The sequence below is a fragment of the Sarcophilus harrisii genome, chromosome 3 (assembly GCF_902635505.1).
Source record: "Sarcophilus harrisii chromosome 3, mSarHar1.11, whole genome shotgun sequence".
NCBI lineage: Eukaryota > Metazoa > Chordata > Mammalia > Dasyuromorphia > Dasyuridae > Sarcophilus > Sarcophilus harrisii.
In genome coordinates this window covers 68491181-68503263 of record NC_045428.1, presented here as the reverse complement: position 1 = coordinate 68503263, position 12083 = coordinate 68491181, and the positions used below count along the sequence as shown (strand labels likewise).

At 31.6% G+C, this 12083-nt stretch overlaps 1 protein-coding gene across 3 annotated transcripts in view; it reads left to right on the top strand.

Annotated features, from left to right (window-relative positions):
* The window catches only part of SPAG16 (sperm associated antigen 16), a 1146423-nt gene that overhangs the window by 767296 nt on the left and 367044 nt on the right, over positions 1-12083 (top strand). The window lies entirely within an intron of this gene.

Below are 12083 nucleotides of genomic sequence, written 5' to 3'. Positions count from 1 at the left end.
AATGGCAATTTCCAGATTTCAATCTTCTTTATGACCCCCTGGTACTAAAAGAAAAAAAAATTTAAGTTTACCTTATTCAGACACATCCCTTTCCAAGTTTTAGAGCTATGAGGGCAAAGAAACATTTTCAAACTGCCAGGGGGGAAAAAAAAAACTTTACTATAAGAGAATTCCAGTTTAAATTTCACAAGATTATTTACCAAAACTGTGAAAAATAAAGGTAATAAAATTAATAAAAACACAAAAGAAAATCACTTCCATATGTTTTGGAAAGCCTGGAAGTGCTTGTGTTCCATTTTGATAAACATTTCATATTTCATATTTCATCTTCATATTTCAATCATGCATAATAATGAATTTTATTGGACAAAGTTAAAAGTTGAGATTAATAGGTAAAATTTTGTAATAAATGAAAGTAAAACCTATCTTTTTTTCATGATCAATATTGTTATCACTTTTTAACTGAGTATTAAGCTTATATAAAATCTATAAAATCAATTGCTAAAATTAATTATCAAATCAAAAGTTTCTGCTTGCTTTGCTTTCCCTTTTTCAACTTTGATAATGATTCCTAAGCCTCTGGTGTGCTTTTAGGTAAGGATGATTTGTCCTAATATTCTTTTTTTTTCTTTTCTTTTTTTTTAATGACTTTTATTGCCAGAACCCATGCCAGGGTAATTTTTTACAGCATTATCCCTTGCACTCACTTCTGTTCCGATTTCCCCCCTCCCTCTCTCCACCCCCTCCCCCAGATGGCAAGCAGTCCTATACATGTTAAAGAGGTTACATTATATCTTAGATACAATATATGTTTGCAGAACCGAACAGTTCTCTTATTGCTCAGGGAGAATTGAATTCAGAAGGTATAAATAACCCGGGAGGAAAAACAAAGATGCAAACAGTTTACATTCATTTCCCAGTGTTCTTTCTTTGGGTGTAGCTGCTTCTGTCCATCATTGATCAATTGAAACTGTGTGAGATCTTCTCTTCGTTGAAGAAATCCACTTCCATCAGAATACATCCTCATACAGTATTGTTGTTGAGGTATATAATGATCTCCTGGTTCTGCTCATTTCATTCAGCATCAGTTCATGTAAGTCTCACCAATCCTCTCTGTATTCGTCCTGTTGGTCATTTCTTACAGAACAATAATATTCCATAATATTTATATACCACAATTTACTCAGCCATTCTCCAATTGATGGGCATCCATTCATTTTCCAGCTTCTAGCCACTACAAACAGGACTGCCACTTGCTTCTGCTTGTTTGATTATTCATTGTTTGTTTTTTATATTTTTATATTTTGTATAAATCATATTCACCCTGAGCCAGTTCATGTAAGTCTTTTCCATGTACTTTTGAAATCATTTAGTTTCTCATTTCTTATATTTTATACTTGTTTTTCCAACTTTGTAGAATTCACCTAAGAAAATATTTTACCATCAAAGACTTCAGTAATTGAAGGTCATCACCACACATATCTATCATGACATATTATTGATGGTCAATAAAGAATGAATTAAATAGGAGAAAAAATACTGATCTTGAAGGTAGAAGACCTGTCCAAATTCTGACACTTATTGTCTCACCTTGACCAAGTGACTTGAATTTATAGGCCATCTCTTCCATAATGCATTTTAGAATTTTGCCAAGAATCAAAAATAATTTTATTGGTTTATAGTTTAAATAATCTAGCATGTCTGTTTTGAATATTAACTGCATTTGCCCATTTCTCTTGCTGTAACACCTTTTCTGTTTTTACATTTTTTAAAGTTCATCAACAATGCAACCAATCATATCAATTCCATAAGTATCCTGGAATGTAATTCATTCAAGCCTGATGACTTGAACTCATGGAGGATATACTCTTCTTGTCTCCTCATATAGTTAAGGTTTCAACTGTTATTAACCAGTTTTTGTTTTATTGTCCTAGCCTAAAGTTCACAGCTTTTGATAAAGACAAAAGAAAAAAATATGTATCAGTTGAAGATATAGTGTACTATCATTGATCTATCCATTTCAATGAACAATACTATTCCTTTCTTATCTTTCTGTTATTTCCAACAAAAATTCTTAAATTTTTTCAAGTAATTGAAAGAGATTAGGTCACTTGTTCAATGTCACATAGCTTATTGGAAGTATATGTTAGTAAGCAGGGCCAGGGTTAGATGGCTCAGGTCCCCTGACTTCTAGTTCAGAACTTTTGTTAAAATTGGATGAGTACTTTCAGTGAGTGAAAAAGAGTATTTTTGCCATCTCAAGATCAAACTTTCTCAACACATGGAAGGGCTGAAAGATGAAAATAGTCAAAATTATAATTTGATCATGTTTTGCCTGAAATATGAGATAAATTCTATGATAATTTGTGAAAATCTATACTTTTCTTTCACTTTCCATATCAAATTGAAATTCCTAGTCTTTATTTTATGACTTCTATACAAATAACTCAGCCAACAAACTAGTTTAGTTTTTTGAGTTTTTTCTTAATTATAGTTTTTTTGTTTTTGTTTTTATATTGTTCTCTTGATCACCTTGTAATTGAAATATACAGTATTTCCGATCTTTGATATTTTCTCTGAAGTGACTTTTTATATCTTATTCAGAATTATAGAAAAAGTGAAGTGAAAACACATATTGACATTGCAATATGAGAAAAAATGAGTGAAAAATCTATTCAGAAACCTCAGAAAGAGCTGTGTTGCCAACATAAACAGGCAGCTTTTTTCTCAGCTAAATAACAACCACCCTTAAGCATGCAATAAAATCAATACCGAACAATATAAGACAATTTTTGGAGTTTAGTGCACTAGGATTTCCAACTAAGATGGTGGGAGGGGGTAATTGTTTGTGGGACAGAAATCGAGGGAAAATTGTTGAGCTTTACAGTCTATTTGTTCTGAGCTATGAATTGCTTTTTCTCATTATCAGAACTCACTGAAGTGGACTTTTACCTTTAATTTGAGCTCTCAATGTCCTTCAACAAAGACAAAGAAATTTTCCCCCCTAATCCTGACACCACATTAGCTTGACATGCCCTAAAACTCTTATTTCCTTAAACATATGACTCATGATAAGCTTTTCAAAATTAATTTCATTAGGTTTTCCAATAGAGAAATAACTTTTTAGAGGTAAAAATAATATAGAATTTTTGAAAAAAAAAACTACCACAACAGACAAATTCACATGTCCAGATAGGCTTTTAATAGCTCAAATCTCAGTTCTGGTACTTCAAATTTTGTGTTTTATATTTGTTGGAGAAAATGTTTCTATGAAAAAAATGTCCAGAGGGAAGCCCATTCATTTTCAAAGAGTAGAATATTAGTTTCATTCTTTCTCTTTTTCTCTCTTTCTCTCTCTCTCTTTCACTTCCTTCCTTCCTTCCTTCCTTCCTCCCTCCCTCCCTCCCTCCCTCCCTTCCTTCCTTCCTTCCTTCCTTCCTTCCTTCCTTCCTTCCTTCCTTCCTTCCTTCCTTCCTTCCTTCCTTCCTTCCTTCCTTCTTCCTTTCTTTCTCTTTCTTTCTCTTTCTTTACCATTCAAAACAACTATCAGGATATTGTATGGAAGCTTTTCTTCACCCTGGTAATACAACTTAATTTTTCTTTGTGGTTCACCCTGGATCCTAGACCAGAAGTGGTAATAACCTTAAGGACCATCTAATTGAAATCTTTTTTTTACAGATGAAAAATAAAGCCCAGAGATATTAGGTAACATGCCTAGGGTGAGAATTTGGACCTGGGACCTCCAATTCACACTAATTGCATCGTGTTTCCTTCTAGAGTGAGGAATAAAAGACAATAACAATTGCTATGCATGTCAAATACTGACATCATAAGTTTCTGAGGCCCAGGAAAACGAACATTAATAAATTAGATTAATTAGAATTGATTTGATTATTTAACTGGTCTTAATTAAAACAAATTCACCATTTTAAAAGCTCTGATAGATCTTTCATAGACTTGTTTAGGTATTCATTTAATCTAATAATGACTAAGAACAGTGTTAATGATATCTCTCTTTTCAACTTGAATATACCAATCTGATTATATTAGCAAAAATTATGTAGGGACTTCTTTTTAACAAATTTACAACTTGAAGCTGCCACATATGTGGAAAAACTAAGCCAGCTGTGCTCTAATGATCCTGGATAAAAGTGTGGAGTTGTAAAGAGCCAACCATATCCTAAAGTTACAGCCACTCTTGCAATAGAAACATCTATCCTGTTGGAAGTGATTTGTAATATGGCAAAATGTTATATTTTCTTTTTTCCTTTCCTGTCCACTTATGACCTTTAGTGAGAGATTACTTGCCAAGTGAAGCATTCTAATTATAAAGTTCTAATAATCTCATATCAGATTGTTGATGATGAGGAGGAACAGGAACAGGAGGAGGAAGATAGTGATGATGATGGACAACAATATTGATGATACCTAAATTTATATGGGGATTTAAAGTTTTCAAGATATTTTGCAAATATTTATTTATCTGATCTTTACAAAATCCTGAAAAGCAGGTGCTATTATTATCCCCATTGTGCTAAGTAATTTAATACCAGGTTCAGGGGTCCTCAAACTATGGCTGTGGGCCAGTTGTAGCAGCTGAGGACATTTATCCCCCTCACCCAGTGCTATGAAGTTTCTTTATTTAAAGGCCCACAAAACAAAGTTTTTGTTTTTACTATAGTCCGGCCTTCCAACAGTCTGAGGGACAGTGAACTGGCCCCCTATTTAAAAAGTTTGAGGACCCTTGCGTATCATCTGAAGTCAAGTATTGACTTCTACACCATTTTCTTGGGCATTAGTCAAGAGAATATATAGCTTTCTATATGCCATTGGCCTATGTATCCAAGGCAAGGGAAGAAGGCTAGCAAGGTGGATTGGGTAGCTGATCACATTTCTGATTTGGAGTCTAGTTGTAGTAGACTCCAGTCTAATTTAATAAGCATTTATTGTGGGCTGTGATATGTATAAAACAGTATTACATAAGACACTGTGAAAGGTGCTGAGGAAGCAAGAATGAAAGGGAAAAAGTTCTTGTTTTTAAGGAATTTGTATTCTATTACAATGTGTGAATATAGGTAAAGATAAAACATGATAATTTGAGAGGACAGAGTGATAACCAAAGGGCTAAACTGAACCATAAAAATTTAAAAAAACCCAAATATCCTAAGAAAAAGAGGGGGTATATGTTAAATGCACGAAGGGATAAAATATGCAATATTCCTGGACATGCTCAAGCAAAATGTGAAGGATTTTAAATGCAAAGCAAAGGAATTTGTATTTTCTCTTTGATCCAGTAAAGAGCAAATGAAGTTTCTTGAGCAAGGAAGTGGCAAGGTAAGATATGAGCTAGGAAGGTTATTTTTGAAACTATGTGGAAGATAGGATGGAGAGGAGATAGACTAGTACCAGAGTCCAGTTAGGAAACTGTTGCAATAGTCCAGGTGACAAATGAGAATAATGCTTGAACTACAGCAATGACCCTGTGAGAAAGGGATGGACAAAAGAGATTTTTGTGGAGAAAGAATTGATAAGAACCATCATTTGGAAGTGGAACAAGAAAAACTAAAAATAGTCAAGTGAAAAGCTGAAATTGCAAGGCTCAAAGGACAGTTGTATCCTCAACACAAATAGGAAAAAAATAGAAGAGTGAGTTTATGCGGGGGGAGGGATGTGAATAGTTCTCTTTGGAACACACTTGGCTTGCAATGACTCTGGCATGAGCAGGTGGAGATATTACTACAGGGAATATCATCCTTAATTTAAGTGGTATCAATCATGTTAATTAGATTGTCAGGGCTCAAACTTGGGCAATGACTAATTTTTCAATTAGCTAAGACCTTTATTTTTTTATAAAGTATTTTGTAATTATAACCATGTAAATTCTGATTCTAACTTCATAGGTTAATCACCAAATGTTATTATTTTATAGCCCATAATTTTATGGATGTTCTCTATCACTAAATTTTATTTTTCGCATTATACAGAAATGCTGGTTTGTGAATTATCACTATTATTATTGATCCTGACATTTTACTGAAGCAACCAATTGTTTCAATTAGCTGTTTTCCCCCTAATTTTTAATTTGTCATATTTTGTTATTATTTTGGGGGGCATCACTGGGTAAATCACCATATATAATCAGTGAATAGGAATAATTTGTTTTTATTATCATTTTTTGTTAACATTTCTGGTATTTTGTTTAATAATAGTAGAAAGAATGAGAGTACTTGATTAACTTCAGAGCTTACTAGGAAAATGTCCAGTATTTCTCCACTGAAAATGATAGATACATACTCACTTGCATATATATGCATATATTATATATATATGTGTGTGTATATATATATATATATACAAACCTATACATATCAATGCATGAACATGTCTATGTATACATACCATATGAGAATATCTTTTCCAAGACTGTACTTTTTAAAATTTTATAACAAATGAGTATTATATTTGAGTAAATTGTTTTTCTTTGTCTTTTGGTATAATGATATCATTTTGTTATTTAAATAAATCATTATGGTAAATGTTTTCCTAATTTTTAACCCCTGATATAAATTCATCTTTTCATAATGAAATTGTAAAATATACACTATGGTCTTTAATACATTTTTACTTATTTTTGTCACTTGATTTTTCTTTATCTGCTTTTTCCTTTGCCTATTCCTATATATTCCTATATCCTATTCCAATATTCTCCTGGTTGACTTCTTTCCTCAAGTCTTTCCCTGCTGCAGTTTATCCTGCACTCGGTTATCAGAGTAATTTTCTAAAGTACAGATCAAATTCTCCTCTCAAAAAACTCTAGTATTTCCTCATTACCTCCAACACCCAAATGTCAAATCATGTGTTTGACTTTTAAAACCCTTCACAACTTCGTTCCTTGCTACCTTTACAATTGTCTTCTTTTCATGTAATTTACAGCCTAGCAATAGTTGCCTTGTTTTTTCCCTTAAATATAATGTTTTCCATGGTAGTGGAGGTCTCATCCATGTTGTCATAAACCCTACAATGTTCTCTTTCCTCTATTTACTGAGTTTCTTTTAAGATTTGGCTCAAATGATCAACCAAATCATTTCCAATGGAGCAGTAATGAACTGAACCAGCTACACCCAGAGAAAGAACTCTGGGTGATGACTAAAAACCATTACATTGAACTCCCAATCCCTATATTTATGCCCACCTGCATTTTTGATTTCCTTCACAAGCTAATTGTACAATATTTCAGAGTCTGATTCTTTTTGTACAGCAAAATAACGGTTTGGTCATGTATACTTATTGTGTATCTAATTTATATTTTAATATATTTAACATCTACTGGTCATCCTGCCATCTGGGGGAGGGGGTGGGGGGTAAGAGGTGAAAAATTGGAACAAGAGGTTTGGCAATTTTTAATGCTGTAAAGTTACCCATGCATATAAACTGTAAATAAAAGGCTATTAAATAAAAATAAATAAATAAATAAATAAAAGATTTGGCTCAAATTTCCACTTTCAGGAGATATTTTTCTACCACTGCTAATGTCTCTCCTTTGAAATTACTTTCTGTGTGTATTATACATACATCATTTTTTTAAACATAAGGTCACCTCCATTGGAATATCCTCAACAACAAGAACTATATGTTTTTGTCTTTCTCTTTATCTACATGACTTAGCATAGTGCTTGGAACCTAGTAAGTACTTAGTAGTGACTGTTATTAATTGATTGGCTTGTATAACAGGACAATATTTATTTCATAAAATGAGTTTGGTAATGCTCCTTCATTTATTTTCTATTTATCTATCTATTTATTTGTTTTTTGAATTGATGATTTTTGGTGTCCTGGATATTAATTGCTCTTTGAAAATTGGATAAAATTAATTTTAAATCTCCCTTTTAATTGATAGGTCATGTATATTTTCTCAGTTTCTCTTTCTGAGGTTGAATTGCTTAAGGTTTCAATTTTTATTTTGTCATTTTGATACTTTATATTTTTGTGGATAATCTTTTTTTTTGTATTTAGCTGATATATAATTTTCTATGTTGACTTCTGCTTCTGATAGTGCCTTTTATTTCTTTTCTATTTTTGTGAGTTCACATTGTTCATCTTTGTTTTGACAACTTGATCACTTTAATTTTACTTCCTTTTTGTGAGCCATCTCATAGTTTACAGATTTTTTCAGTCTTCAAAAAAATGCTATTATATGTTTTATTTATTTTTTCCTTTCTTTCATGATTATTTTGGAGTTTGTTGTTGATTATTTGGTTTGTTGCTGTAATTGGTTGTTTAGTTATTTTTATTGTGTGTTCAATTGATTCTTTTTTGTAATATGTTAATATGCTTTTTGATACATAAATGTCCTCCGAAAATTATTCTGGCTATATAAAAATAAATTATTTTATTGTTCTTTTTCAATTTTAAAAAAAAATATGCAGGTTCATTAACCTGGATTTAAAATATCATTATTTAGTTTCCATTTAGATTTGTATCTTTTGTTAATATTTTTGATGATTATTTTATTGGATGAGAAGCGTAAAGGTGTATTTTATTTTTATTCACTTTATTCTTGATTTCTTTAAATAGTAACATCTGTATGATGTAACATCGGCTCAGACATAGTTGCAGAAAGAGAGCTCCACATTTCAAATCAGAGGATCTAACTTACTATCCTTATTCTGTTATTTATTATCTCATGGCTTTGGAAAAATTAGACCAACTCACCAGCATTTTAATATCCAATGCCTAACAAAGTACCTTGCACACAGTAGGTAACTAATAAACACTTGAATGAATGAATTTGCCTAATAAAGTAGCTGCTATATAACAAATAATCTATGAATACCACCTTTCCCCCAGGATATTCTCTAAATATAACATTACTGCAAATATAATGTTTGGTTTTCAAGATTTAGGGCAGGGGTTTTCTCAACTGCATTAACTAATTTCCTACAGCTGACTCCTGTTGATTTCTTAATTGAAAATAAAGTTGTTGGGTTTTTTTTTTAAATCTAAGAAATAAACCTTATATTCATTTGACAATCTGAAAATTTATTAATGAGCTTGCTCAGTTTATACCAATGGATATGATGTATGAAGATGACTTACCTTAATTTCAGATGTAATATTCATGTAAAAATGAAAATCATGTTAAATCACATTTGTGTTATCCATAAACTACAAACATAATAAATAGCCATGTGTTTTCAACCCTTATTCTTAAAAAAAAAAAAATCTTGCCATTTTAAAATATAACAACTCTGATAGGAATCCACCAAAGAAACAATCCCATATGTTCATGTTCTTGTTTGAATTTGCTTCTGATTAAGGCAGTCAACACTGAAATATTTGTAACTCAAGTTCAGTGTGTAACAATAAAGAAGAAATTCACTTTCATCTTAGGAACAAAGCTGAAATAGAAAAGCTTTTTCATTTTTTTCCAAATTCATGAAACATTTATCTTTGAGTCAAGTTTTGTATAGTAGCACAAATGTGACCTGTCAGCATTTGTATTATAATCCCCTATTTCCAAGGTTTTTCAAGTGAGCCTTAGAGGTTCACGTTGAATTAAACTTTGGCAGACCAAATACTGAAAACTACATTTTCCATACCTATTAGTTTGGAAGTTCTTAATTTAGAAAAGGATCCAGTGTAGAATGGTATATTAATTCAGTAGTGAAACTGAGATTTAAGGCATGTAAAAGACCAACATTATGCAAATTTCAAGTTTGCTAAAAAATTTTTAGCATTTATCTTTGCATGTAGAGTTATACATTACTGTTTCATATTTTAATTCTCATAGATAATTAACAAGATGATTTACTAAGATGACTTTTCAAAAACTAATTATATGTTTTTTTAGGTATTAGCCTTTAATATCTTTGGAACTCTTTTTCTTTTCTATTTCTGGGAAGTTATGAGGACCAAGAAATAATAACTGTGAGGCAATATTCAAATGGTGCCAAAATGACCTACGGTTTTTTTTTTGAAATTTAAATTTTGGGAGGAAATTTCATATTGTTTATCAGGAAATTAATCACTCAGACTCAGTCTACATGGAGGAAGCTATAGTTTAACGTTTTTAAAAATCTATGGTAATATCAATAAATAACATTTATCTAATATGTAGTCAGTCCTATAATCTTCTATGACTGAGATTCCCTCAAATGAAATCCTTTTTCAAATTGTTTTGAATAACCATACATTTTTGGATATCAATTGCTCTTAAATTAGAATATCTCAATTTATGGATATCCTTGTAATTATTCTTATAGGTTGTATATGGTTAAAACTAAGGAAATATAAGAAAATGAATGTAATTAGAGGAAACAATTGTTATAAACCCATGTTTCCTAATATTGTCAGCCAAACTAATATCCTAGTTATAGCATGCCAGTATTTTTTTGTACAGATTGTGGGTCATTTTTCCAAATCTGTCAAATTATTAACTGTGAATACCAGTATCAATATGAAATACTCTTGAAATCCCTTTTTTGAACAATTTCTGACTCTCATTTGGGAATGTTTCAGGGCCCCTGTTGCTCAGTAATTGTTCCATTGACTTCTGGTTACAGGATGAGGCATCTTAACTAATATCATCTCATGTCTGCAGAAGTGCAAAAGGGGGGATAATAACATCAAAATAATGAAACAGAAAATGAGATCTCTTTCACACTGGCAAATGATCTTAGTAATATATACTTTAATCAATAATTGGTGATTATTGGTGGTAAAAATTAAGAATAATGTTTGGTTCACTATTTGACTGATTTTTCTTTACCATTAAAAAATCCCCACTAACAAAATCCAACAGTCAGAGTTACAAAGAGAAATTCCATTTAAAGTAACTACTGATAATATAAAATATTTAGGAATCTATCTGCCAAGGGAAAATCAGAAACTTTATGAGCAAAATTACAGACCACTTTTCACACAAATTAAGTCTGATCTAACCAACTGGAAAAATATTAAATGCTCTTGGATAGGGCGAGCAAATATAATAAAGATGACAATATTACCTAAACTAATCTATTTATTTAGCGCTATACCAATCAGACTCCCAAAAAACTATTTTAATGACCTAGAAAAAATAACAACAAAGTTCATATGGAAAAACAAAAGGTCAAGGATTTCAAGGGAATTAATGAAAAATAAATCAAATGAAGGTGGCTTAGCTGTACCAGATCTAAAATTATATTATAGAGCAGCAGTTACCAAAACTATTTGGTACTGGCTAAGGAATAGATTAGTTGATCAGTGGAATAGATTAGGTTCAAGGGATAAAACAGTCAACAAATATAGCAACCTAGTCTTTGACAAACCCAAAGACCCCAGGTTTTGGGATAAGAACTTACTGTTTGATAAAAATTGCTGGGAAAATTGGAGACTAATATGGCAGAAACTAGGCATTGATCCATACTTAACGCCGTACACCAAGATAAGGTCAAAATGGGTTCATGACCTAGGCATAAAGAATGAAATTATTAATAAATTAGAGGAACATAGGATAGTTTACCTCTCAGACCTGTGGAAGGGGAAGGTCTTTATGACCAAAGCAGAACTAGAGATCATTACTGATCACAAAATAGAAAATTTCGATTATACCAAACTGAAAAGTTTTTGTACAAACAAAACTAATGCAGACAAGATTAGAAGGGAAGCAATAAACTGGGAAAATATTTTTACAGTCAAAGGTTCTGATAAAGGCCTCATTTCCAAAATATATAGAGAATTAACTCTAATTTATAAAAAATCAAGCCATTCTCCAATTGAAAAATGGTCAAAGGATATGAACAGACAATTCTCAGATGAAGAAATTGAAACTATTTCTAGTCATATGAAAAGATGCTCCAAGTCATTATTAATCAGAGAAATGCAAATTAAGACAACTCTAAGATACCACTACACACCTGTCAGATTGGCTAAGATGACAGGAAAAAATAATGATGATTGTTGGAGGGGATGCGGGAAAACTGGGACATTGATGCATTGTTGGTGGAGTTGTGAACGAATCCAACCATTTTGGAGAGTAGTTTGGAACTATGCTCAAAAAGTTATCAAACTGTGCATACCCTTTGATCCAGCAGTGTTACTAC